Source organism: Heliangelus exortis, chromosome 2 (assembly GCF_036169615.1).
Source record: "Heliangelus exortis chromosome 2, bHelExo1.hap1, whole genome shotgun sequence".
Lineage (NCBI taxonomy): Eukaryota > Metazoa > Chordata > Aves > Apodiformes > Trochilidae > Heliangelus > Heliangelus exortis.
The window spans coordinates 120295114-120319693 of record NC_092423.1 but is presented as its reverse complement, the minus strand read 5'-3'; the positions used below and the strand labels follow the sequence as shown (position 1 = coordinate 120319693).

Sequence of the window (24580 nt, the reverse complement as noted above, 5' to 3'; positions counted from 1 at the left end):
AGTAGATTGTTGCTTTATCAAGCCACGCCTCTTAATTTGCCAACATATCTGCATTAAGCTAAACAAATATGATCACACAATAAACTTCCAATATTTAACTGAATTTAGTCATAAAGTATTTTACTCAATAACCAAATCCACACACAAAATGTGCAAACTATTACAATGCAGGGCTACATCTGAAACAATAGCAACATGCAGTATCTCCTAGATAGCACTAGGGGACAAAGAATACAATCCCTTTTCATTCTTAAAAACAGGTATATCATTCAGGACACTTCTTTCAAAAGAGCCTGTGAGGAAAGTGATCTAAAATTCTTAGTAATATGTAGAACTGTAGAACATATTTGAGACTAGAAATATAGAATTAAGATTATGGATTGAAGGAAAGTCTGGCAAAAGACAATAAATTTTTTTCAGACCAAGAAAAGAAATTTTGCAGTAGTTTTATGACATAAAAGGGAAACTGCAATTGTTTATGCCATAAAAAGTTTATGTTTTGCCATTATAGTTTATAGGCTGCCATTAATTTTAGTTGAAACATTCCACTAATTATTGCAAGACATAGTTTAGAAAACAAAAAGTAGCTAGTCTCCAGGAAACTAAATAAAATTATGAGATGATGAACATGATGAGGTGAGATGAAACACAAAGAAATTAAAAGAAATACCAGATATTATATTAAAAGATATACCAGACCACTGCTTTTCTTTTCATAGGGAAAGAACTTGTTCTGTCCCCACAAGTTCTAAACACTAAAGAAGGTGATGGGCAGAGAGATCTTAAACCTCCTTACAACTCAGCTTCTCCATGTGGACACATTAGTGGACAAACTGAAATGAGAAGCACACACAAACCACAGAGATCAGAAGACTGAGCACCTTCATAAAAATGAGCTGCAGAGATTTTTCAGAGGTATTCAGGCACCTTGAGGTGCAAATACACATTGTAAGACAACCCACAGCTCTTGATAGTGGCTGGCCTCACCCGTTGGGAACCAGCATGCTGAAAAGCATTATTTACAACTGAAAGAGTAAAAGAGGGAAGGACAAGTTCACTGGCATTAAGAAGAGATATCTTGTACAAAGACTTTTCCAACCCGAAGAGGATTCACTCTTAAACACACACACGTAGCCACAGTATTCACCCTATCATCATCTTCAAAACAAGAGAACCAGCAACTGCAACTATTCCTGATGGTTTTAAAGATCCTGTTCCTTTTTTGCTGACAGATAGGATGATAAGTTCACAGACAAAGCATAGGATAAGTAGGCTATATTTCACTAGATGTCTACTTGCATCTTTTGATGCATGAACCTCTTTGAAAATCTGACCCTAGCCCAAGTTATTCCCTAAAGAAGTGAGTTGCCAAGAGTTTGATAGACCTTTTTATCTTTTCTTTTTTTTTTTTTTTTGGTGTGTTGAGCTAATCAGTGGCAAATTAACTGTAAATAATTAAGGCAATCATAAATACTAGCAGCCAGTCCTTAGAGCTCAGTTCCAGGTGAACATGAAATCTTTTTTATGACACAAAGTCTCAGAATGCATAAATAGCAATTGATTAACTTGAAAATGCATTTTTTTCTAGTAGACAACTACTGAAAAAAGAGCCCAACTTTGGTTTTTTGTTTTGTTTGTTTGTTTTTTACTTCCTCTTGAATAGGAATTTCATGGGAAATGTATGCAACTAACAAGTCTAAAATAAATACCTGAGAAATTTTTATTTAAATGCCTCTAAAACAACTGAAATAACTAAAATAATTTTGATATTTGCAATTAACTAAAATTTTTTTCCCCAAAGCTGTTTTCCATGTATCTCAACTGAGTGTGACAGTACTACAGACAACACAACCAACAGCAATTGAGAAACCACACCTTATACATAGCACTTAGTTCACCATGAAATTCTAGATGACTTAATGACAGATAATGGCCTACAATTCACATGTGACTTATTTAGCAAAGCTCACTGATATAGCAATTCAAGCACATTGTATCAAGGCTGCACTAACTATTATCAAATGGGCTTGCTGAAAAATCAGCAGAAATTACAAAACATTTAATAGAGAAGAATGTGACATGCTTAGAAGTCCCATGAACTCAGTGTTGTTGACTGTCTTAACACATCTGTTTTATAAGATTTCCAGTGCTCAGTTTGTGGAGAAAAGAAGTAAAAGCATCAATGCTCACTGATGGTCCTTACCCAAAGCTGTTGAAATAATTACAAAAACCTGTTCAATATCACTGTGATGGCTGCCATCTTGACTGACACTAAGATGAAGTGTAGAGGGTATCTTTGCAAATTCTCTTTCACCTTTTCCAGTGGGTTACCAGGCCCACAACCAATACTCACCATGTGAATATGCACTAGATGATGTACTCTGTGTCAGCAGGTCTGTGGCAACAACAAAGTTTGGAACCTCAAGAAGGGCTTTTAAGAAGCCCTGATGAATATATGAATAAAAGGAATAAGTTCTAGGAATATGTGTTTATCTAGACAGGTCTATGTGACTTCGTTAGCAATTTCCTTTCATTACAAAAGCTACTCTTATACCTAAACCAACCCCTACCCTTTGTTTTCTATCTACTAAACAATCATTAATCCAGGAAAAATCCTTCCATCTTTTGCCATGATAACTTTGTTTCTTTAAGTGCCTTTTGGAGGAAATTTACCAAAGGCTTTTTAACTATACTGTGACAACAACTAAAAAGCAGAAAGCACTTCAAAGCTCCTAAGCCCAACATACCCCATCTTTCCTACATACTGTATTGAGGTCTAGAAGGGCACCATTCCCCTTGCTTTCCTCTCACTGGCCTCATCAAGCAGGAGAGGAGCTATGGCATTTGCTTGCTTTCTTTCCCAGGACGATCAGGGACCAGGGAGCACACAACACCAGGAGGCCCACCTCTGTCAATATCATATTCTTTTTTTCCCCTATATGTAGTGATTCCTTGAAAGAAGTGCAAGCTCACATGGTGTGCACTCCCACTGCAAAAATTATTTTCTTTTTTTATTTTTTCTTTTGGACTGACCTCACACGACTCCTGCAGGTACCAGCTGCAGCTCATCTTAGGAAAAAAATTAAAAATTCATAGTATTTACCATCTTCCATTATATTTTGTTTCTTTGATACAGGAATACAGGCTGACATAACAGACACAAAATAGTAAGGGAGATAAGCAAATATGAATCATCCTGTAAAAAGATAGCTGAAACAGTAGTACCTTCAAATACCTCCCTACTTGTGAACAGTGTCTAAGTTATTCATGGTTTACCAGTACTATGTGCAAGGACCTAATGTGGAAAAGTTGAAGCAGTGAGAAAGAAAGCATTTAAGGTAGAGCCAGAAGAATCCTGGCTCCTCAACTCCTGGCCCTACAGATAATTCCCACACCACCACAAGAAACGACCTCCCTCCTGGTCACCCCAAATGCAGCCCAGTGACCTCAGACTCTTTCTCTGCATCTGCTGCCAAACAGAACACTGATAATGGACCCACCTAAGATCCAAAAAATCCATTTGGTGATAGAAAAGCCATTGAAGTTCACAAATAACAGATGATGGAGCACAGTCAGAATAAAAATGTCTAGTTATTAAAAAGTGTTCGAGTTAATTTGTGGTAGCATCTTGTTTGGTTTTTTTTTTTTTTTTTTTTTAGTATGATTGCATTTTATTTAATTTCTGTGGTTTCATTAATACTTAAGCAAAGTGAAGCAAAAATGCACATACAAAAGACCAGACACTGGAGAACTTTCAGTATCTTTTGTTATGAAAAAGACAAATAAAAAATTCAGGAAACACATCATCACACAAAAAAGGCACTGAAATAAGAATTGTCTTAAAACATCTGGCAAAACTAGCCTATTTCCACAATAAAATATAGCCTGAAGCATACACTTGACCATTATTTAGTTTTCTCAACTATCATTATTCACCCAATAGTAACACGAATCTGTGTAACTGTATAGATACAGAGATGCCCTCTGTAATCATATTGCCTAAGCACATACTTGCAATTAATAAATGACATAACAATTATCTAAAATTCAAATACTGGTTTTATTTGATGTTACCTGACCCTTAAATAAAAATAAAAATTAACAACAGAAATTTATTTGCCCTTTTGCTGCTGTTTCTATGAAAATCTAAAGATTTTTGTAGATTCATTTTTGTAAATCACACATAGAGCCTGGCATAATGTAGTCAACTCACACACATAAAGATGGGCCCTCCACAGAAATGTCAATTTTGGTAGCAATGGCCACTTCTCAGTAAGAAAAATGTACTTTACCAAGACAAAGAGACCAAAACAGTTAGAAGCACCTTATTAGCAACAGCTCACCTAAGAAAAGTGTGCATCAAAATCCAACACCAACAGACCATTTCTTCCAAAACCAGGCACAATTTTCACCAAAAGAAAAATTCTCTGTGAGAGTATGTGTAACAGTGCCCTCTGGTGAGTACATGCCCAAGCAATACCTTTGTCATAAGGGCAGAGATTTTGGGGTAGGGCTGGTGTTATATGGACAGTTTTGAAAACTGAATTATTACAAAACCAGCAATTACAAAGTCAGAGGTTTTAAGATTATAATTACTTTATGAAATATGCTCATTTTTTTAAACACAAACTTGTATGAAGAAAGAGACAGTTGCCTTGACTAGGTGAAGATTTATGAGTGCTATACACAGCATAGCTACTTTTATGGCTGAGAATGTAATAGATCCTAAGTAAACACTGATAAGTCCTCTGTTCTTCTGAGAAGTATCCACCCATCAAGTGTCCTGACACTGGAAAGCCCCACAGTTTTGATAATAAATACAAGCTAACTGTAGAAACAATTTCATTTCTTAACTCAGTTGAGAACATTCATCAAATGTTTCGGTGTTAAGGACTGCACCTTCCTCCATTACTGAAAAATGAACACTGCATTTTCAATCCTACTGAAATATATATCTATGAATGTATATATACACACATAGATTTCTATCTACGTATACACATAATGTTCATATGTACATATGAGCATGAAGTTAAAATTCTGGAGAGACTTGTTATGGAACAAAGGAGTAGAAGTCTTCTTTCAAAAGGTTTAATTGTCAAACACAACTAAAAGTACTCCATTAAAAAAATAGCTGGTATGAAACTGGAGTTTCACGATACCATTCTGGTCTAGTTTATGGGGTGAAACCCAGAGCAGCTTTAGCAGAAGTGTCACACTCCTTAATCAGTACCTCCCAGTGATTACACATCGTCTGTCACACGTAATCATTGTACACATTACTTCTAGCCTCTGCAGTACAACCAAAACTACAGCAATGTGATCTTAAAGGCAGGAAGACTTAGAGAAACTACCAGAGCTGTTTGTGTCTAAGATGTCTGTAAGAATGAGAAAGTAAACTTAATGAAGATACTACCCCAGACAACCTACCTATCTCTTTACAGCAATCATTCTTCTTGCTCATATTAAATATCCCTCATCACCCTCTTGCTCTAACTGTGGTGATTAATTAACTTCACATTTTTTAAGGAAGGGACTTGGCAGTCCCATTTGGTTGTTTAACAAATAACCAGCTGTCCCCAAGGGACTCAAAGGAGTGACTTCCAGACAAGTTCCTTTGGGCCAGGTATAAACATCAAACGAAAAGGCACTTCAGCAGGTGGCAGCAAGAACTGTGGGGGGGACAGGATTAGTAAAATATCATCAGCAAATAAAACATCAAACTTCAGCATTATTTTGCAATGTTGAGTTGATTTATTATAGAGACTGTGATCTTTACAGTGGACATGATAGGTCTTGATTATACTACATGGCTCGCCTAAGTTAAGCATTAGCCTCCTCTAACACATTTACTTAAAACCTCCAAACATTCAGCCAGCAGCTTTCCCAAATTAGAGGCAAACAAATTAATTTAAACAAAAAAAAAGAAAAAGAAAACATACAAACAAAAAAAAACCAAAAAACAAAATCCCCAAAAAACAACCCAACCAAAACACAACTCAAAATAAAACTAAGTGTTGTAAGTTGTAAAAAGTGACAAATTACAATACTTTAAAAAAGTTTTCCTTTCTTTGCAAATTGTCATCCTGGCACATATGTAGATTGAGTAAACTGTTTTTTAAAATGTAACCTACATTTGCTAGACAACTCTATATGTGGGAAATTAAGCCAATCATTGATTTATTTTGGCAAATACAGAAGAGGCTGTGAAAGTCAGATCTGCAGTAGAAATATTAACTTTACTGATAATACTTTAGCAAGCACTAAAGATCCCAGAGCAAAGGCTACATTTTTATTACAGCAGCAAGCAGTGTTCAGTCTCATGAGGCCAACAAGCATCACTGTAATGTATGAAAAACATAGTAATGGTTCAGACCAGTTTGGGGTCTTTTGTGAACCTCAGATGTAGGGTAGGTTAGAAGTCAGTAAATAATATTACTGGCTTTTAAACTTTCCCATAATATATTTTTGTATAGCTCCATGCATACTTCTAAATTATGGTGGCTGTCAATGTAAGATTTTATCCAGCAGCAAAGCAGGAGAAACAATCGTGGAAGGTGTCACCGTTTGCTTATGCAAGAGAAGAGCTCAGCAGAAACACATTACATTAAGCTTCCTCACTAGTTTGAAAGTTCTAGGATGACAGTGTGGTTATTTTGTGTCAGATTGATCATTGTCGGTAAAGTGAAAACAAGTTTTCCAGGGTAGTTTTAAACAATACTGAAGGGGAATCTAGTGGAAGCAACAGAGAAATTTAAAAGCAAACAAAATAAATCACGCTTCTGCAGATAAACCTTAGCAAACTAACAAAATCTGACCCTTTTGTTACAGTCCCTGTAAATTCAAAGTCAATGAGATTTGTTTGAGATTTTTTTTCACAGTTATTAAATCAAAAATTAAAAAGTCAGAAATACTGTCTGGCTTAGGTGCTCAGCCCAGGCTTGTTCTGCTCCCTGCAAAGCTCCACATTCCCTAGGGAGCAGTGCACTCCCTTGTGTGCCACCAAAGCCACTGCCTGCCGCTTTCTCCTGAGCGTTTGTTAAGAGTTAAGGGAAGATTTACTGAAATTAAAGCAAGATAATTCTCTCTCCTCCAGCCCATGAGAGAGGAGGGGACAGTTTTTTTGAAACTGGAGAGCCCTGGCAGCACTCCTGGCTTTTTCAGCTCAAGACAGTGCATCTCTGTCAGTGCTGCGGCACGACTGCATCGAGCCGACTTTATTCTTCTGTTCACAAAGGGGTACTTCACGTGTCTCGTATCAGTCACAACTTGCCCCAGTGACTCTTAAGAAAAAAGTAAGAAAAATAACCATACTATTATTCGAGATTTAAAAAAAAAAAAAAAAACAGAGAGAGAAATCCCGGAGACAGAGACTTGAGCACTTCTGATTTTCCGATGCATTCCAGCATCTCTAGGTGTTCTGACAGAAATGTTGCATAGTAAATACATTTTTAAAAATCCAGTCTAATCAGAATATTTATTATCCCTTTAGATGTGTTACACTGACAAAAAAAATGGACTTTGGTTTGCTTTCCTTGGGCTGTGAGATCACACCATTTACAATTCCTTCAACACAGGACTTATAGGATAAAGTAGGATGAATATTTTTTTCTAGTTTTATCAAGTTTTTATAGTGTCTAGGTTTTCCATCTCAACTGTTCTTGTTCAAACTAAATCCAGCTCGAGAAAAAAATCCCCACTTCATTTCCCTGAGAACCTAGTTATTTTATCTACCTCAACAACCAAGCTACTCTACCTTGTCATTTCAATTTTCACATATTTTCTCTTTGTGTATTAGTTCTATGATTCAATGAAATCTCATCTCTTCAGCCCACTGCCATAAACTACTGTCCGGAACAAAGCTCTCTCTCAAATTCAATCTCAAACAAAATGAAAAAGAGAAAATCACAAATGAGAAAGTGGACCACAACCAATCCTGTGGGTCCCATTCTCACAAGGTCTGCAAGTTATTTTGCTTTGTCAGGTATAGCTGAACTACATGAAGGTGCTCTCACCTCTCTCGTTGCCAAACAAGCAAGTGTTAATTCAAACAAGACCTCATTCCAGGGACACTGTACTGGCAGTGTTAATCACTGGCTGGAATACACTTCTTCTTCTTAAAAGTGATTTCCAGATGAAATAAAAACAGCTGAAATTTTTTAGATAATTTGGGATGCAGAAGGTCACACATCGGGTGGACTTACTGTTGCTAAACTATGATTACTATAAGTAGTAATTATATACTGTAATGATAGCACTTAAAAATCCTTTGTGCTCATCTGAGTTTTCTCTCAGACATTTAACACCCCTCGCATTCAGGAAGGCAGGAAAAGCCTTTACATTTATGTCATCTATACTTTTGCAGAGGATCTTACTGTTTAAAAAACCTTTAGACAGGGACAACTTTTTGTTTCAAAATTTTGGACATTGACTGCACTTTCTTATACTGCCTTTTAAAGGCTTTGCAATTACTGTCTTCAACTCTCCATTTTTTTTTTATTCTCCTCATATGCCTTTAACAGCTTTGTACAGAGCCCCACCTGCTAGAGCCTCCCCAAGAAAGCTCTAATAGCTGATTTTTACACATAGGAGTGGATTACGAAGTTTTTTCTCCAAACAAAAATCTGAAAGACACCAGAAATAAAGCATTAATGTACGAAACATTTATAAATGCTCAAATGACCCACTATATGTGAACCTGTGTGTTAAAACAACTGAGCAAAGAATCTATTAAGGTTCAATATGGTTTGAAAATACTTTGTCATGTAATGGTGGCCGTAAGCAACTTTTGCAATCAAATTGTCTGTATCCATACTGTGCCATTGTTGAGGTACAAGGCCAGCAAGCCCATACAACTGCTTCAGTGGAACTACACGCACAGGAAGTTAGCACTGAATTAAAAAACTAGTGTTACACAATGAAAGGGCATTTTAATGAAAAAGAAGGAATTAATTTTTCCTTCTGTCACAGTGATTTTAAATTAGTGCAACCTAATTAACTCAAGTTTGGTCAGCAGAGGAATCAGCAAGCACACGGAACTGGTGTGATTATTCCCACGTGCATTATGATAGCATAATATATACTATATATACTAATATATATATAATATATACTATACTATAATATATATATATAATATATATGATATACTAATAAGAGCATATTGGTAGTGATGTTCCTAAATTCTCTGTGACTATTAAAAATTTTATTTTGTTGAAAAGATGTACTTTTCATAGGAAACTTGCAGCTTTTTTTTTACTTTTTCAGCTCATCTTTTAAAAAGCTAGATTGCAGCGAAAAATCAGTGAAAAATTGCTAACGTTTCTCAGTGAGTTTGAAGAGCAGCACCTCTTTCTTTTCAGGTTTACCCTGATGTGATTCCACAAGTGTATTTCTGGTGCAGAATGAAACACTAATGAATGAGACAAGCTGCAGTATATTAAAATTAACTCTCTAACATGCACATGTATTCACACCTTGTAATACACGCTTCTATAATTCCTTCAACTTTCCCACTGCCATGTTGTAACATAAAGCTGTTGCTACTACTTTATCTGGAAAATACTCGCTTTTCATGTCTCAACATTTTGTTTTCTTCTAAGCAGAGAATCCTTTCTTTGTGGACTCTGGTAAGGCTGAATTCTGAGCTGTCTGTTCTGTTCTCACCCAGGTCATCACCTTGCTACTTCCCAAGAATCAAACCTGAGGTCATCAGTCACCTATAATCTTAAACCACCAGACCAGCTTCAGTAATGCTTATCTGTAGACACTTTAACACCTGCTAACATACCTCCTTCTTTGTTCCTGCTTTCAAGTAAGTTTTAGGCTTACAACACCAAAGCCCGATATATGCCCAAACAAAGAATCTCTCATTTTTCCTCCCTTCTCTCTGCTCTTTCTCAACAGCTTCCATACTTCATAATTTCAGCATCTGCTTCTTCTTCTTCTGTACCTCATCTGCTAGTAAACTGCCTGCTGATTCCTGAAACATTTTTGTATATAAAAATTTTCTTGTCATATAGCCAGTGTGCTGGTTTTTTTTTTAGAAAAAAAACCAAAAACAAAACAAAAAAAACCACCCAGCCAAAAAACATGAGGGCAATGGCTTACTCAGAATTCCAGACCTCACACTGTAAAGTTTTGCAGACTTTGTCCCTTTTCAAAGATGCCCCCATCTAAAAATCCAGTCCTGCTCAGCAGTTGCTAGAACTAAGGTCTGAACTGTGATCTTCCTGGGCATAGTAATTACCTGTGCTGGGAGCCAGTCACTTCATTTCATCCCTTCCAGATACAAGAGGGGAGAACAGAGCCTTTGGAAATTCACCCTACACACATCTTCACCGAAGTCCTCATCTTGACTTTCATCTGTAATCAATTCAGTTACATCTTCTGCTCTGCATACCAAGCTCTCTAGCCCTGCAGAGGTAGAGACTGCAATCTGTCCTCCAACACACAGAATTATGCTTCTGCTCCTCGCTCATTAGTTACAAAGAAAGATTAAACTTCCTCCAACAATAGCCCACTTCCTCTCCCAAGTATTAGACTGGAAGAAATCTACACCAGTGCAGAACATTGGAGTGCTCAGAAAACAAAAAATAAAGAAAAAAAAACCCCCATGATAGAACCAAAAAAAACCAAACTTCCAAGCACAAAAAAAACCCCAAACCCCAGACATATATGATCAGCCTTTGTGCAGAAAAAATTACTATTGCTCACTATTCTTTTTTATTAGTACTCAAGTCTAAAAATACCTTGCACACAGTTATGTTCACTCAGCATGGGCAAGGCAATTCTGATGGAACTGGGCAGCTGCATTAAAAAGAGGAGATAAACAAACAAAGGGAAAAGACAGGTTTTACCTTCAAATAGGTCAAACAATTTACAGTTTTGCTTAAATAAAAATGTGCATAGTTGCTCTTCTAAAGGTGCACAGATACAAAGTTTTAAATGAGCTGCTTGGACAAAGATACCAACACAGATAGAGTAAGCCTCAATCAACGATCACCACGGATTGAGAAGCTGCTCAAGGAATTTAAAAGAATCTTAGCTTACTAAACCTCATTTTTTTAATGGAAGAAGCAGTCTACAGTAAAGTTGATATATTTGGAACATCATTCTAAGGTGTTCTAAGTGAAGTTCCCAGAAATTAAAAGTAAGTTCGTCAAGACGTAGTGTAATTAATCACATATTCCAGTATCTCTTTATAAATTTTATGTTTTCATTTTAAGTACTATTTTAAGGCTCTATTTAAAAAAAAACTATTGAAATATTTAATGCTTTTGGCTTTACTTTGTGGAGATTATTCTTAAAAAAGATTAAAAAAAAGTCCAAATAAGCAAGCAGTTTGCTTAACGTAAAATTCCTAAACACTGTCAGCATGTTGGAAATTAATAAAATAATTATATAAATAATATAAATAATATATTATAGAAGATGAATACAGTTAACATAGCGACATTAATTATAACAAGTAGGAATTGTTTAATAAAGCAGCTGTTAAATGCTTTTTTTTTTTCCCTTACAACTATGTCTAGTATAGCTGCATCTACTTTGGTATTGCTGTAAATTTCACGACACAAAAAAGTAGGTGTCACTGTTCTTATAAGCCTAGCAAATCTTATTTCATTACACGTCCATTTCATATGACATTGAATATTTCTCTAACTCAAATAATGCCTATCTTCAGGTTTTTTCTGTAAGTCATCCTCTGCCCCGTCCCATTTGTTTCATTTGGAATCATTCCCACAGCGTTACTGCAAGGAATTTTAAAGATTCAATACCATTAGAAGTTGCCAACTATGCATAAAAGTAGTGACACTTTCTCCCATTATAATCTTCTGTAAGAACTTCCAAAAACACTCACTGGAAGTTTTATATAAGAGTCAACAATATTCTTCTATGTCAGATGGTATCTTTCAATCAGGAACTCGGGATCTTTTGCTTCAAATGTCGACTGCGCTGAAATACAGTGCCTGACTGCAAAACATTTCTATATCTATTCACATTGACCACCCAGCTTCTAAGATCTGATTGCACAGAATCTTTGGGAATGCATTTACTGTGGTGCGTTTAGTTCCCATTAAAGTGATGTAGGCATCACACTACCCACTGTGTATAAGCACTAAGTGTCTGACAGACTGCAGTATGAGAACCCCTGCTCTGTTCAACTATAAGCATAGGTATTATAGACTAACAGATACAGTGTCATAAATAGCCCCTTTTGTTGGAAAAACTGAATTACATACACTGTTTAAAATTAGGTGGCTGGTTTTCTTTTCTTCTTTTTTTAAATTACAAGGTTAATGAGGCATACAAAATGACTCTAAATGAATTTAGGAAAGGATGTAAGGCTTGCTTTATGGGAAGGTTATTGATTTTCAACAGGAATCTAACCATGTCACATACTAATAACAGCATTAAATGTTTTCTATCAGGGCAAGAAGGCAAGTTGCAGACTCATACAATCCACAAATATACTCTCAGCCACAGAAAATATGCATGCACCCAAATGCTGTATCTAAATCTTGAGATACACCGAAAGAAGTTCCCAATGTTCCCAGCTGGAAGATACCCTTGCATGTACACAAATTCCACCTGCAGTTGCAATAGAACAACACTGACTCAAGTATCAGGGACATCTCAAACACCCAACACTAGGTCAGACCCAAAATGAGTTATAATTTTGCATTCAGTGGTATCAGAATAAAGACAAAGAAGAAAAGATGAGGATGTTTCTATTCTTCTGCACACCAAATCCAAACCTTACATGAAAAGCATCCCAGCTGAAAAAAAGATATTTCTGCAAAAAGCAGCAAAGAGCAGCTACAAGCCAGCCACATATTTTTCCTAATAGCTAAAAAAAAATTATTTTGACATATCAAGGATTACAGGACATGTTGAATTCTTTTTCTACCTAAAAACAATGGAGCATCTTTAATTTTCCAGGATCACAAGCTGCACTCACATTAGCAGATACAACCTTTTCAGGGAAGTGCACCATGCAATTAATTTTCAAGATCTCTAAACCATGTAGTGAGTTTATTCCAGGACTCTCCAAAGTTTCTTCTTCCAGTTGTACCAGTCCGAGGTAGGACAAAGCTCTCAAACTTAATGTTTAAGAAAGTTTAATCAATTACTTTGACTACCCCAAATTACCAGACAAGGCAGACAAGCTGTTTTCTCAGTGAACTCATAGAGCACATATTCTTTCTGAATTCTGTGTGTTCAGTTCTAAACAGTAGCTTGCCTACAACTATTTAACTATGCTACTTTGCTCTGCTAATGCAATACTTCTGTACTTTTAAGAGTTTTTCATAACCTTCCCTGCCTTGCTGGTGCTTAACAAAACCTTGTTGACTTGAATGCTTTAAAATGCTGCTTTTTTGTCAACATAGGGAAAGAATGAGAGCAGCCTTAAGAAAGCCAAGGCTACTACACACCAAAGGAGACCATAACAGGTCAAAACAAATTGCTGCAATCTCAAAGATACATTCTTTTGGCCATCCAAAGTTGTTTTCATATTCTGTCTGCCAACATTTTTGAAATTCATAGTTTTATCTCAATTTCAGAATGATCATTTTTGCTCCCTGGTACAGAAGTAGAAGTAGCACCGTAGAGACTTGGGAATGATCACTGAAAGTGTTTTTAATTTCCTAACCTTTTTCACCTTCAAACACATCTTGGGAAATAAATTATTTGATCTATTGGGTTAAAGTAAGATAAAAATTTCACTATTAAGCTGTTTACTAACACAATTTATAGTAAAATTTGTTAAAATTTTAGTATCTTTCTCAGCCAGAGGCTGCAAACTGCTTACCATTTCCCTGCCCTTGAAAAGTAAGCCTGTTAGCTGAAAAATTCATGGTTTTCCTCTGTTATTAAAAAGGTCTCTACAGACTTGCTATTGAAAAGATTACTACTGTGGAGTTGCTTGTTCTCCTATTTACCACTAATCAACGTGATGTTAAAAATGAGAAATGAGTTGCCTTCAGTCGATTTCCAAGCAGACAAATGCCCCTACCATTATCTATCCACCAGTCAGCTTCCTCTTTTTGGCAAGAAATGAAATTACTGATTTTGTTAACAGAACAATTTGTTGAGGTCTGGCTGCAAACAGAACTTCAGCCTCAGCTCTCCATTCTTTTCAACAGGGACAGCAAAGCGGGCACACACCCAGACCTCAGCCACAGAAGTTCAACTTCTACTAGATTCATGCAAGCACCTCTGTATTTGGCAATTTAAGCAACTAGCTCAACTGTGGACAAGGATATGTATTAATCCTGGCACCTCTGTTATAGGGACAGTGACCCTCAGGAGAGGTGGGAGATGAAGTGGACAAGCAAGCAGTGCAAATGCCTTCAGCTGCCTTGGTTGTTCCAGTGAGCCTGAAAATGGAAGCAAAACGCATCAACCTGTGTCAGCAAACTTGTACTTTTTCTTCTCTGCTCTTACTTATCTGCAAAGAAAGTCATCTGAATGAATCCTGAAAAATTTGGCTGACCCAAATCAACCCAAAAGCTCAAACCAGACTTGAATTCACTGATGCACAGAATTCACTTTCATTTCTAAATCTACTATTGACTACAAATTCCAGGAAGCTGGGGCTCTACTTCATCCTGTTTCTGAGCAGTTAAGGAGATACAGACTCTGCAAAGTACTTGTTAACTGAGATAAGTTCTTTTCATCCTGACTCGCTTAAAAAAAAAAAAATCCGTAAACAACAAACAAGTAAACAAAAGCCACTCACAAAGTTAGCTTAATACAGCTGCAATTAGCTTAATGCATTTTATATTTTTACAACTAAAGCTTCTTCCCCCTAATCCTGAGGCTAAAAACTTCAGTGGAGGAGTCAATTTTTTTTTTCCAAATGATGGTTTATCTTTGATATAATGACCTGTTTTTCCATGGAAGTTTGGATGTCAGCACCAAACTCTTAAAGTGACTAATTTGTATCCTCGGGATTTATCTAGAAGCTTCTGAAATGAAACACAGCAAAATAAATTTGGGGGTTGGGCTAGAGATGATCTCCAGAGATCAACCCCTAACATTCTGTGAAGTCTCATATTAAAACCCACTGCCTCTCTTCCCATTTTTTTCCCTCTTACTATGATCAAATCTAAAGTTGTGCCTTAAAATTATGTCAGACTAAGTTCTGGCACTTCAAACCTAAAGTAAATTAAAAAGCATTGTCTGTAAGTATCCCATAAACCACTTGTTCAATTCAAATATTTAATAATAATATAAAAAGTCACTGAAACTCAGAGAGTCAGATAAAAAGGAAAGAAAGTTAAAAGCAGTAATACAGGGTACGACTGTAAAGCATGAACTAAGTCAGAAGTATTGAAATATATTAAAGCCTCTCTAAAAATGTAAATCTTTCTGAAAAGTTCTGGATTTGGACATTAAAGTCAGAAATACCTCTCTTCTCCCAAAAGGCAAGAAGGATATTTAATAGGGATAATACGTAACTATAATGTTGGCAGCATCTACCACCAAGATGAGATCTACCAATAAAAGCTATGCATTGTTTTCAGCATTCATAAGAATCCTACTTCCATTTTTGTGTGGACAAAAGAAAAAAACATATTGAAGATCAACTGCCCAGACACTGTATGAAACTACATATGCAGCCAACAACGTGCAAGATCCCCATCACACCTAAGAGGGTCACTGAGTGGCAACCAGAGTCCTGCAGAAAAGACTGGTTTCAGTTTGCTTAACAGCTGGGAGCCAGGGAGTAACAAACAGGTGAAGTATTTAGCAATTCAATGAAAAAAATTCTATCATTTTCCAAAATCATGATTTTAGCCTTGGAACTAAAACAGCAGGTACAAGCAAACACCTAACTATACCAGGCACAGAGAGAGGACGGTGAGCATGTACTAATGTTCAATCACAGCGTGGTCACCGTCTCCTTTCTCTGAGCAGTGTCTAGACCTCCACTCAGAGAATTTCTTCTGCTAATGTAATGTCAGTCTGACATTTCCTTGCAAAAGAAATAAATGTTATTATCCTGAAGGGCATAGCAAAATACGTGGTCTGCAAGACACTTTTTTGAGTGTGATGCTGAAAGTGGTCGTATCAGGAGGGATCATCTTTCTCATCTTACTCATCAATTTAAAAAACTTTAAAAAATATTAAAATGTCTATCTGCAGGAGACATGAAAAGTGCCTGAGATATGTGAAGAAGCATGGTAATTGTTGTGAGCATCTGGACCAGTTCTGAGAGTATGAACTGGCCCCACTCAGTGCCCAGGGCTGATACTTTACATATCAGCAGTTAATAAAAAATGCCTTGTTTAGCAAATAAAAACAGAAAATTGAATCTGCGTAACTTTCTGCCAGTGAGACCTATTTTTGTAAGCAGGTAGTTGGTAACCGATGGACATTACTACTAATTTTTTTTCAGACAAGTGCATATACGAGGCTGGTGTAGCCTAGCAACCCTGTACAAAAATGATTCTCAAAAAGGGGATTCTCATTGCAACCTTCCCATAGATGTGCTATCAATTCCAAGCTGATCTGTATTTGCCATTTCACAGAGGCTTGATATCCCTCTCCCACTTGAGCCTAATCCCCATGTTTGGGCAGTTACTGTCATACACTGAGAAATCCTTTTCCATAAGAGAACTAAATACAAATTTAAAAAACACAACAAAACAAAACAAAACAAAAAAACAAGTCCAAAAGTAAACTTAACCATGCTAGGAATAGACAGTGGAAACAGAGCCATTTTCATAGGTCTACTGCAGTTGGATTCCAGATAAACAGACGGCAAGGAAAATTCACACAGCACCTTGTATACTGCTGACTGTAATGTATATCCTTGTTGCCTGGATACCTCTAGTGAATTACTGAGCAAGGATGCAAGTCTTTTTCCTAGTCAGTATTAAATTAAAAAAATCCCAACCTGCTACTCCATAGGAGGCAGAGGATGCACATGGAAGCTCCCTGCACCCATGCCAAGCAAGTGCCAGGAAGGGACAGATCGAGCCTTGAGAATTTTAAATCATGTGGGTTGCCGTGCCACGTTATGAACTAGATCTCATACAATTCATCACCCAAGTTGCAGAAAAATAGTTCAAGAACTGAAATAATGAATTCTGTCATTTCCAATAGAAGTGTGAAGGGAGAATTATGAATGAACCTTTTAAAAACACGTATGTGGAAGGAGATTGCCCTTCTACAAAATGAAAGCAGCAGGCTTCTATTTAAATGGCCCAATCCTGAAAGCGAGACCTTTCATTTTCAATTAACTTAAATTGACAATTGAGAAAGGTTTGAAAATGTTGTTGGAGCCTTTCAGTTTGACAGATCTCAGCTCTGACATTCTGACCTGGTTTTAAGGGTATGCTGTTTTAAAACTGAAAATCTGAAAAATCTTTGATTCAATCAAAGCTGCTGCAAGACATTCACACCTCTTAATCTGTTAGAAAAACATTTCCTGTATTTTCTCTTCATGATGTTATGTAATGCATCATTTATTAAGATACATTAAAACCTAATAGCCATGCCTTCCCCCAGTGTTATTTTATGTTGCAGCAATACCTCTTGAGGAATTAAATTCTAGCACAGGACATATTACCCTGTACAACAGGTAACTACTTACCACAGAAATAAACCCTATCTTTATTTTCTGAAGTAGTCTACATTATCAGAATAATGCAATTATCTGCTATTACATACTTCATATCAACATGACACAATGTAACCAAATCAAACTAGTTTTCAGGCTTAATATTCAGTTTTAGACACAGAAATGGAAGACTTCTGAACAGCTGAATGACTTCATTAAATAAAAAATGAAAATTAATAAATCAAGAGAATATTTCAAAGATCACAAGCAAAAGACAGAACTTTGAAATCACTATGGAATGAGGCAGAGAGATGCCCAACTTGAAAGTCTGTTTATCAATTAATAAATGGAGTACATTGCTCCTGCTCTTTGACAGATGTAAAAACGCTGTCTGCTAGGCTTAGTACCACATGATGCCAACAATGCAGGCTTAAATCAGATGTGAATCATTTTTTGTTATAACAGGTTCAATTCCCAAATAAACAAAGAAAAAAAACCAAAAAAAACCACTAACAAGAAGTCGATTTTTTCCATTGTATGGATTACGACATTATTAGTTTTCAATTTGTTTCAGGAAGCCTCGTTCAATTAATGACCTCCTATAAGGAATTAATAATGTTTAAAGTCATGTTTTGTTTCTCATAGACAGTGGAAATAGAGGTAGATGATGCAGATTTGCAAGTAACACTGATGGCACGTGCTGGACCCCATTTTTTCACACAAGTCAGAGACAGCTTAAAGAGAGAATATGGACCGATTTCTGGTTGTATTGAGTCCAAATGGACACATATAAATTCTGCTGTGAAATCTCAAACAGGAACCGTATCAAATTCATGGAGGAAGTTCTTTTCTTGCACTACTGTAGTTCAGTAAACTCATTGGAATCAAGTAGAATTTGATTCAGATTCAAATTTGGCCAAGCAATGCTATTTATCTTGAGGAATGGGAATAGCAAAGGTGTTTATACTAGAACACTTCTGTTAAGGACTTTGTCTGAAGAGAATTTAAAGATTTGCACAAATTAGCAGTAAAAAGCACTTGGCCACCCAAAAAACTGGCTATTATAGTCAGGCCACAGGAATTCTATTTTCCTTGCTGTACCGCCTGTGTTCTTCCCTTGTGGGTGCAGGACAGAGAGCAATGGTAGCTCAATGCCACCTGAAGCTTTTCTCAACACACTGCCTAAGGATACTTTCAACATCCATCTTGGAAATGCGAACGGGACCTCTGCATTGCTCTTGTTTTACACTACTGCTGCTAAGTACAAAATTTTGGAAAAGGGATATTCCTCTGGTTATATGACATAAGGTGCAGAGGAAACAAAGTTCATGTTATATGTGAGTCCAAATGCATGAGCTGCTAATATCAAAGGTAACATCGTGAAAAAGATAACGTGATCCTCATATTTTTTTACACTTGATTTTATTTATTTTTAAAATAAAGGTATAAAGCCAGCCTTACGCAGCCTGATAAATTTCAGTAAGACAGGGATAGGGATCAATCAGTGCTTCAGAGACTGAAGGATGAGAAGTGTGAAATGAGCTACAGCTGAGCATTTTGTCCTTTTCCCCTTCATCATAATACTATAAAAAGGAAAAACAATTAAATGACCAAAATATTTGAAAATCATACACAGAAAAAATTCTGAAAATGACCTGCATATATAAAAATGCTTAATATGCCTCTAATACAAGTTGGAAGAATTTTTGTTCTTAAGGAATATGGAGAATTACACAGCACATCGTAGTTTTCTCAGCGTGTAAGACTTAAGGATTTTGTGTAGCTTAGTAAGTTTTATTCACTAATTCATTTTTAACATACTCAGCACCAGTAACAAAGGAGATGTCACTTTAAACTACTCTTTGTCATGTGGATGAGAAATCAGAATAAATCAAATAGGTGCAGCACTGTAGAAGGCCTAAACAAAGGAAAGTCCAATTTAACACAACCATAGCTTACTATGTGATCCTGACTTATGAAAATGTGGAAAACAATTTTAAAATACTGGTATTGCAACCTACTGTCTACTTTACAAAATGCTTTACTGTATTTTCCATTTCAGTGTGCAAAAACAGGTGTTTGACTGTCACAGGTGTGACATCTGAAAGTTGGCTTTCACCAGTTACCCTGCATGCAGTGCACCTGCAACACTGTTAAAGCACTGGAAACACTTCTGGATTCGACTAGCTAAAGTTATTCTTGTCTTGCTTTGCCCGTTTCATGTTTTAATTTTCTCTTTTATAATTATTTTCCCCCTAAGGGAAATACCTTAGGATTCTATAGCAAGGCATCCAGCACCAAGTGATATTCCTAGGAGCTGCCCTACAATAACAAACACATCTGCTGCACTGCTGATCATGAGGGAGGGGGCGGAGAAATATGCAAGGGAGGCAAAAACAAAAAGCCTTTAGAAAATCTTCCTAAAGCCGGTGCAAAGACGGCTAAGGAGACACAAATGCCAGCACAGCCCCCCCGGCAGCAATGAGACTCTCTTGCGGGGGCAGGGGCTGCGGGCTGGGAGCCAGGGGCTCATCGGAGCCGGGCTGGGCCGGGCTCCCGCCACCGAGACACGCACACACCCCGCCCCGGGGGCCCGAGGCTGCGCCCAGCCCAGCGCGGCTCTTGGAGCGCCCCGGACGCCGACAACAGGGACACGTGACCAAACGTAAAAAGAAAAATAAAATAATAATAATAATAAATATTTTTTTAAAAAATGTATAAAATTAAATTATCCCCCAGATCGGCTGCTGTCCGTTTTACCACGAGCCGGGGCAGCTGTCCCCACCTCACACATTCGCCGCCTCCGGCGAGGCTGCCCGCCGGCGCGGAGGGGTGCTCGGGGCTGTGCCACTCGCTGGCCCCCGGGAACTTACCGGCGGGGCCGCCCCGTCCCTCGGCCTCCGGCGGCGCGGTCACAGCTCAAGGAGGCGGCATCCCCCGGGCCTCCTGCCTCCCCCGCACCCCCCGGGTCCCCGCGGGCGTCCCGGCGCTGGGTTGCGTGACTTGTTTGGTGTGGCTGGCACCGTCTTTACCATATGCTGTAGAGGGAAGAAGGAGGAGAAGAGTGTGTGGAGCGGGGCGGGGGGAGGAATTAACTTTGCTCAATGGCGACAGGGCAGCAGCCTCAGCCCAACCATCAGATCGATTTACTAAACAAACTGAAACGTGGGTGGGGATGTTAAACAGTAACCAGCGGCCTCAATGAAAACTGAAAGCTGCCGCTGCCGACAGCGACTGGCCCTGCGCGCACCCGCGCCCCGCCAGCGGGCGGGCCCGTTGTTCCCGGCCCGGCCCGGCTCGCCTCCGTCCGGCTCGGCTGGGCTCCCGCTGGCGGGAGCCGCGGTGCTCCGGAGGCGCTTTGCCCCCCAGCCCCACTCCCCCCATCCTTCGTCTGGCTCCGCCGCAGCGCCCTCCGGCCGCCGGGACGGGGAGCGGCCGATTCCCTTGCTCCTGGGCTGCGGGCGGGGAGAGAACCCCGACCCACCCTGCTCTGGGCTGCTCAGTGTCCCGCCAGCCGGTACGGCCTGAGCGAACGGCGATCCCCGGCGGGGGGGCGGCCCCCGCTGCCCCCCGAAGCGTAGTGCTCATCTCTACGCCGTGTTTGGCAGCTGCAGATTTGCGGGAGGTCAAATCTCTAAGGTTCCCCACCCGGTGTCTCTCCCCTTGCTTCACTGACGCTGTCCTGGCGGGGGGAGGAGAAACCCCCCCCCTTCTTTTAACTGGACGCCTTATGATGAAAAAGAAAGGGAACCAAATACGGGGATCCACTTCAGACTCTGGGTTCCCCTCGCTAGAGATACTTCGTCGGCCTCGTACCATGGGGAAGGTCGTGACACAAGGAAGTATTTTTAAAATAATAACTGTCCTTGTCTTCCGACATAGAACATTCACAGACTCGAAACAATAATTAGCGCCCTGCCTATGGTATCACCAGCTCACACCCACAGAGGCATCAGGAAGAAAATAATTCAAGGCAATGAAGGTCGTATCTTGTCACTCCAAATATCATCCGGGGGGCCTCCCTGGCAGTTTGAGAGGAGGATATTTGGCAGAAGTTCCTATGTAAGAATGACCAAAGTCCCCATAGAGAGGGACTACCTCACCGTGAGTGCGTGAACATGCCCGAGTCCCCAAACTGCCCACCCGTGTCAAGTGATTTAACGACGCGCTCTCAGGAGAGAGGACTACGCGGGCTCTTACACAGGAAGGAGATGAGAAAAAAAATATGAAAAATGTTCTCTTCCTGCAGTCTTGGAGAGCGGCCGGTGATTGATTGGTTTCCCCAGAGAGGAGATCATTTTCCTCTCTCTAGTACCGACGGTACCTTGCCGTGTTGTTGTATCTTGTTTCGATGGCCAGTTCCTTATTTCCACAGTTTGCCCGTGGAAACTCTGGATTCAGTTTCTTGGGAGTTTCGATTGTCCGTTGGAGGGAACAAAGGAAAATATGTATGATCCCCCACCACCACACACCCCCAATTACGAAACATTAGTTATCACTGGAAATAATTGCTCAGATATCTACATGGACGGTGTAAATACACCCAAAGCCCTCCAGTGTTATTTCAGAGGTGGTTTTTGAAAGGCCAATAAAAGTCAGCAAGGTAGACTTCTTTTCCTGAGGAGTTCGTGTCCATCTCCGGCTGCAGATAAAATACTGCAGGCAAGGGCAGCACTGACAATGAAATAAACGTTACTGCTGCTGCCTACTGCGCGCCTCGGAACAACCCGCGGGGGCAAATAGCCGGTTTAAAAAGTGACTGTCGCTGAAATGAGGGCTGTTTATAACCTCTCTTCAAGAATCTTAGCTATATACCTTGGGCTAATCAGTTGTTTTGTATGAATAAAGAGGATTGGTTGAAATTTCTTTGCTGTCTTAATTAGAATAAAGTTAATATTCTAAAGCCATATGGTCATGGGCAGTAACTATTTTTGCACTTGCACCTGGACACTGGCAGATTTGATGACGAGGAGGTCTGGACGTTTTGATTCCAGTCAACAGCGTATACAAACGTTACTATTCTTTCTGCGGGAAAGGTAGTGCTTCGTGCCAAAAGTGAACAGCTTGCAGAATAGTAAATGGAATTTCTTTCCTATGCGGGGAATATTTGCGCGTATTTCTCATCACGTAAGGCCACGTTTGATTTAACCTTAATGTAACTAGTGGTTTTCATTTCGGCTTCAGCGTTTCCTTAAATGGTTTTTATGAAGTGGTTGCCTCTTTTAGTTATCAACAACGTTTTTGAGGAAGAATGGGGGGGCAGCATAGAGTCCCTTGACGGTAACCTCGCCGCCAGTGCTACCTCTGAAGCAGCATTTTTACGAGTCACCTCCACGATGAAATCATGCGACCGCCCAAAGAACCGCGCCCGTGGCCAGGAGCCCTTCCCGCTTCTCCCAAGGTGGGGGTTCCCGCCACCTCCAGTCCTGCTCCCCACCTCCCCTCCCTTCTTCTACCCCGAGGGTGGAGCACTAAGGCACCAGTGCAGCTGCAGCGACCTTCTGTCCGGGATCCCTGAAAGCATCAGCTGCGTCATCAGGGGCAGGAGATGCCCCTTTTGCTCACCACATCTCTCCTTAACTACACCCCGAGAGGACGGGTTGGAAGACAGTAGCGAAGTTCGGGAGGGAAGGAAATCCATGTAGCCATTTAAGGCGGAGATAACGAATATTTTCAGGCGCAGACCTCCATGAGGAAGTCCCAGGAAGTATAGTTTCAGTGTCAATTTGTAGAAGCCCCTCTTAGCACTTGGCTGCTTCTGGCTGTAGCCTGAGACACCAGCCAGGTAGCTCCCCGCCGGGCTGCCGTCTCCGGCTCAGCCTCCACCACCGTCCTCCCCTCCGCCCTGCGAGAGACCCTCGCCCTCGGCGTACAGCCCCGTACGCTCCCGCGGGGCTACTACGGGCCACCCCTGCCAGGCTCTGCCCTTTCCGCACTGCTCCGAGCAGCGTTTGCCTGCCCCTAGCCAGGCAGGCGCCCGGCAGATTATTGGGGAAGAAAACAAGGGGATCAACCGGGGCTGCCCCCGCAGCCGGCGTGGCAGGGGCCGGGACAGCAGTCAGGGCAGCCCGCCTGGCCTCCGCTCGCTTCATTCCGGTATCATTAACCTGCGGGTGAAGCAACTGTTTGCGTGCCCTCTCTCTCTCCTGAGCTGCTTTTTCCCTGTTACTGATCCATCCCTTGTAAATCATTTATGGGGAACTGGGCACTTCTTCCCTCGCAGGACCCTCCCTTGAAGAACTTTCGCATCTTCAGGCAAGCGCCTTTTCTTTGTTAACACGAATAATTGATAAAGGACCCCAACGTGCCTTCATAAAGCAATCCAAACGGCTGCCGGGAACTACAGTCACTTAGGGTCACGGGGTGCTCCTGCCTTTAAAAGCGCAATACAGGAAACGATCAAGACCAAACCGGTTTAAAGAAATAGCTAGTTTTATGTGGTTACCTGAAACCATAAATGGGAAACGCGGTCTAATTTTACTGGTTGTAGTACCTAGCGTTCAAGCTGACTTCTGCTGAGCCCTTTCCCCCTCCCACTGATCAGAGCACCTGGCATTCTGGTAGTAACTAACGTTTCTGGGTTTTCCTGTCTTGAAAAATAGAGAAAGTGCATTGTTCAAAATAAAAGAAAAGCTGTAAATCTCTTAAAACTCTGAATCGTGAGATTACGCCGGCACCACGCGGCTATGAACCGATTTCAAGAGCTGCGTTAAGAGACCCTGTTTTCTTTAAAGGCTCCCTGGCTAAACTATTAATTGCCAGGGTTTCATGAAAGATTTGCAGACTTTACAATCATTTATGATCCATGCAATAAAAACTCGGAGATACGGGCAGACTAGTTCAAGGTGTAATGCAAAGATGTATTAGGTGCCCTTGGCAACTATCTGTGGGTGCTGTTTGTATTCTCCTAACACACCCTTCGCTGCAATGAACATTTCTGCAAACCGCGGGTTGGGTTGTTCATTTCCAGAGCTCTGCAGGTTCACACAAAAGAGCTATAGATTT

General features: G+C 39.7%; 1 protein-coding gene across 2 annotated transcripts in view; it reads right to left on the bottom strand.

Annotated features, from left to right (window-relative positions):
• Positions 1-24580, bottom strand: part of HNF4G (hepatocyte nuclear factor 4 gamma) — a 71517-nt gene that overhangs the window by 37203 nt on the left and 9734 nt on the right. The window contains exon 1 of one of the 2 annotated variants that reach the window (XM_071737809.1): positions 20449-20574. The exons of the other annotated variant lie outside the window; for it this stretch is intronic. The gene's annotated coding sequence lies outside the window, so the exon portion shown is untranslated. Of the gene's footprint in view, positions 1-20448; positions 20575-24580 lie in introns of those variants that run through there. 2 annotated transcript variants of the gene reach the window in all.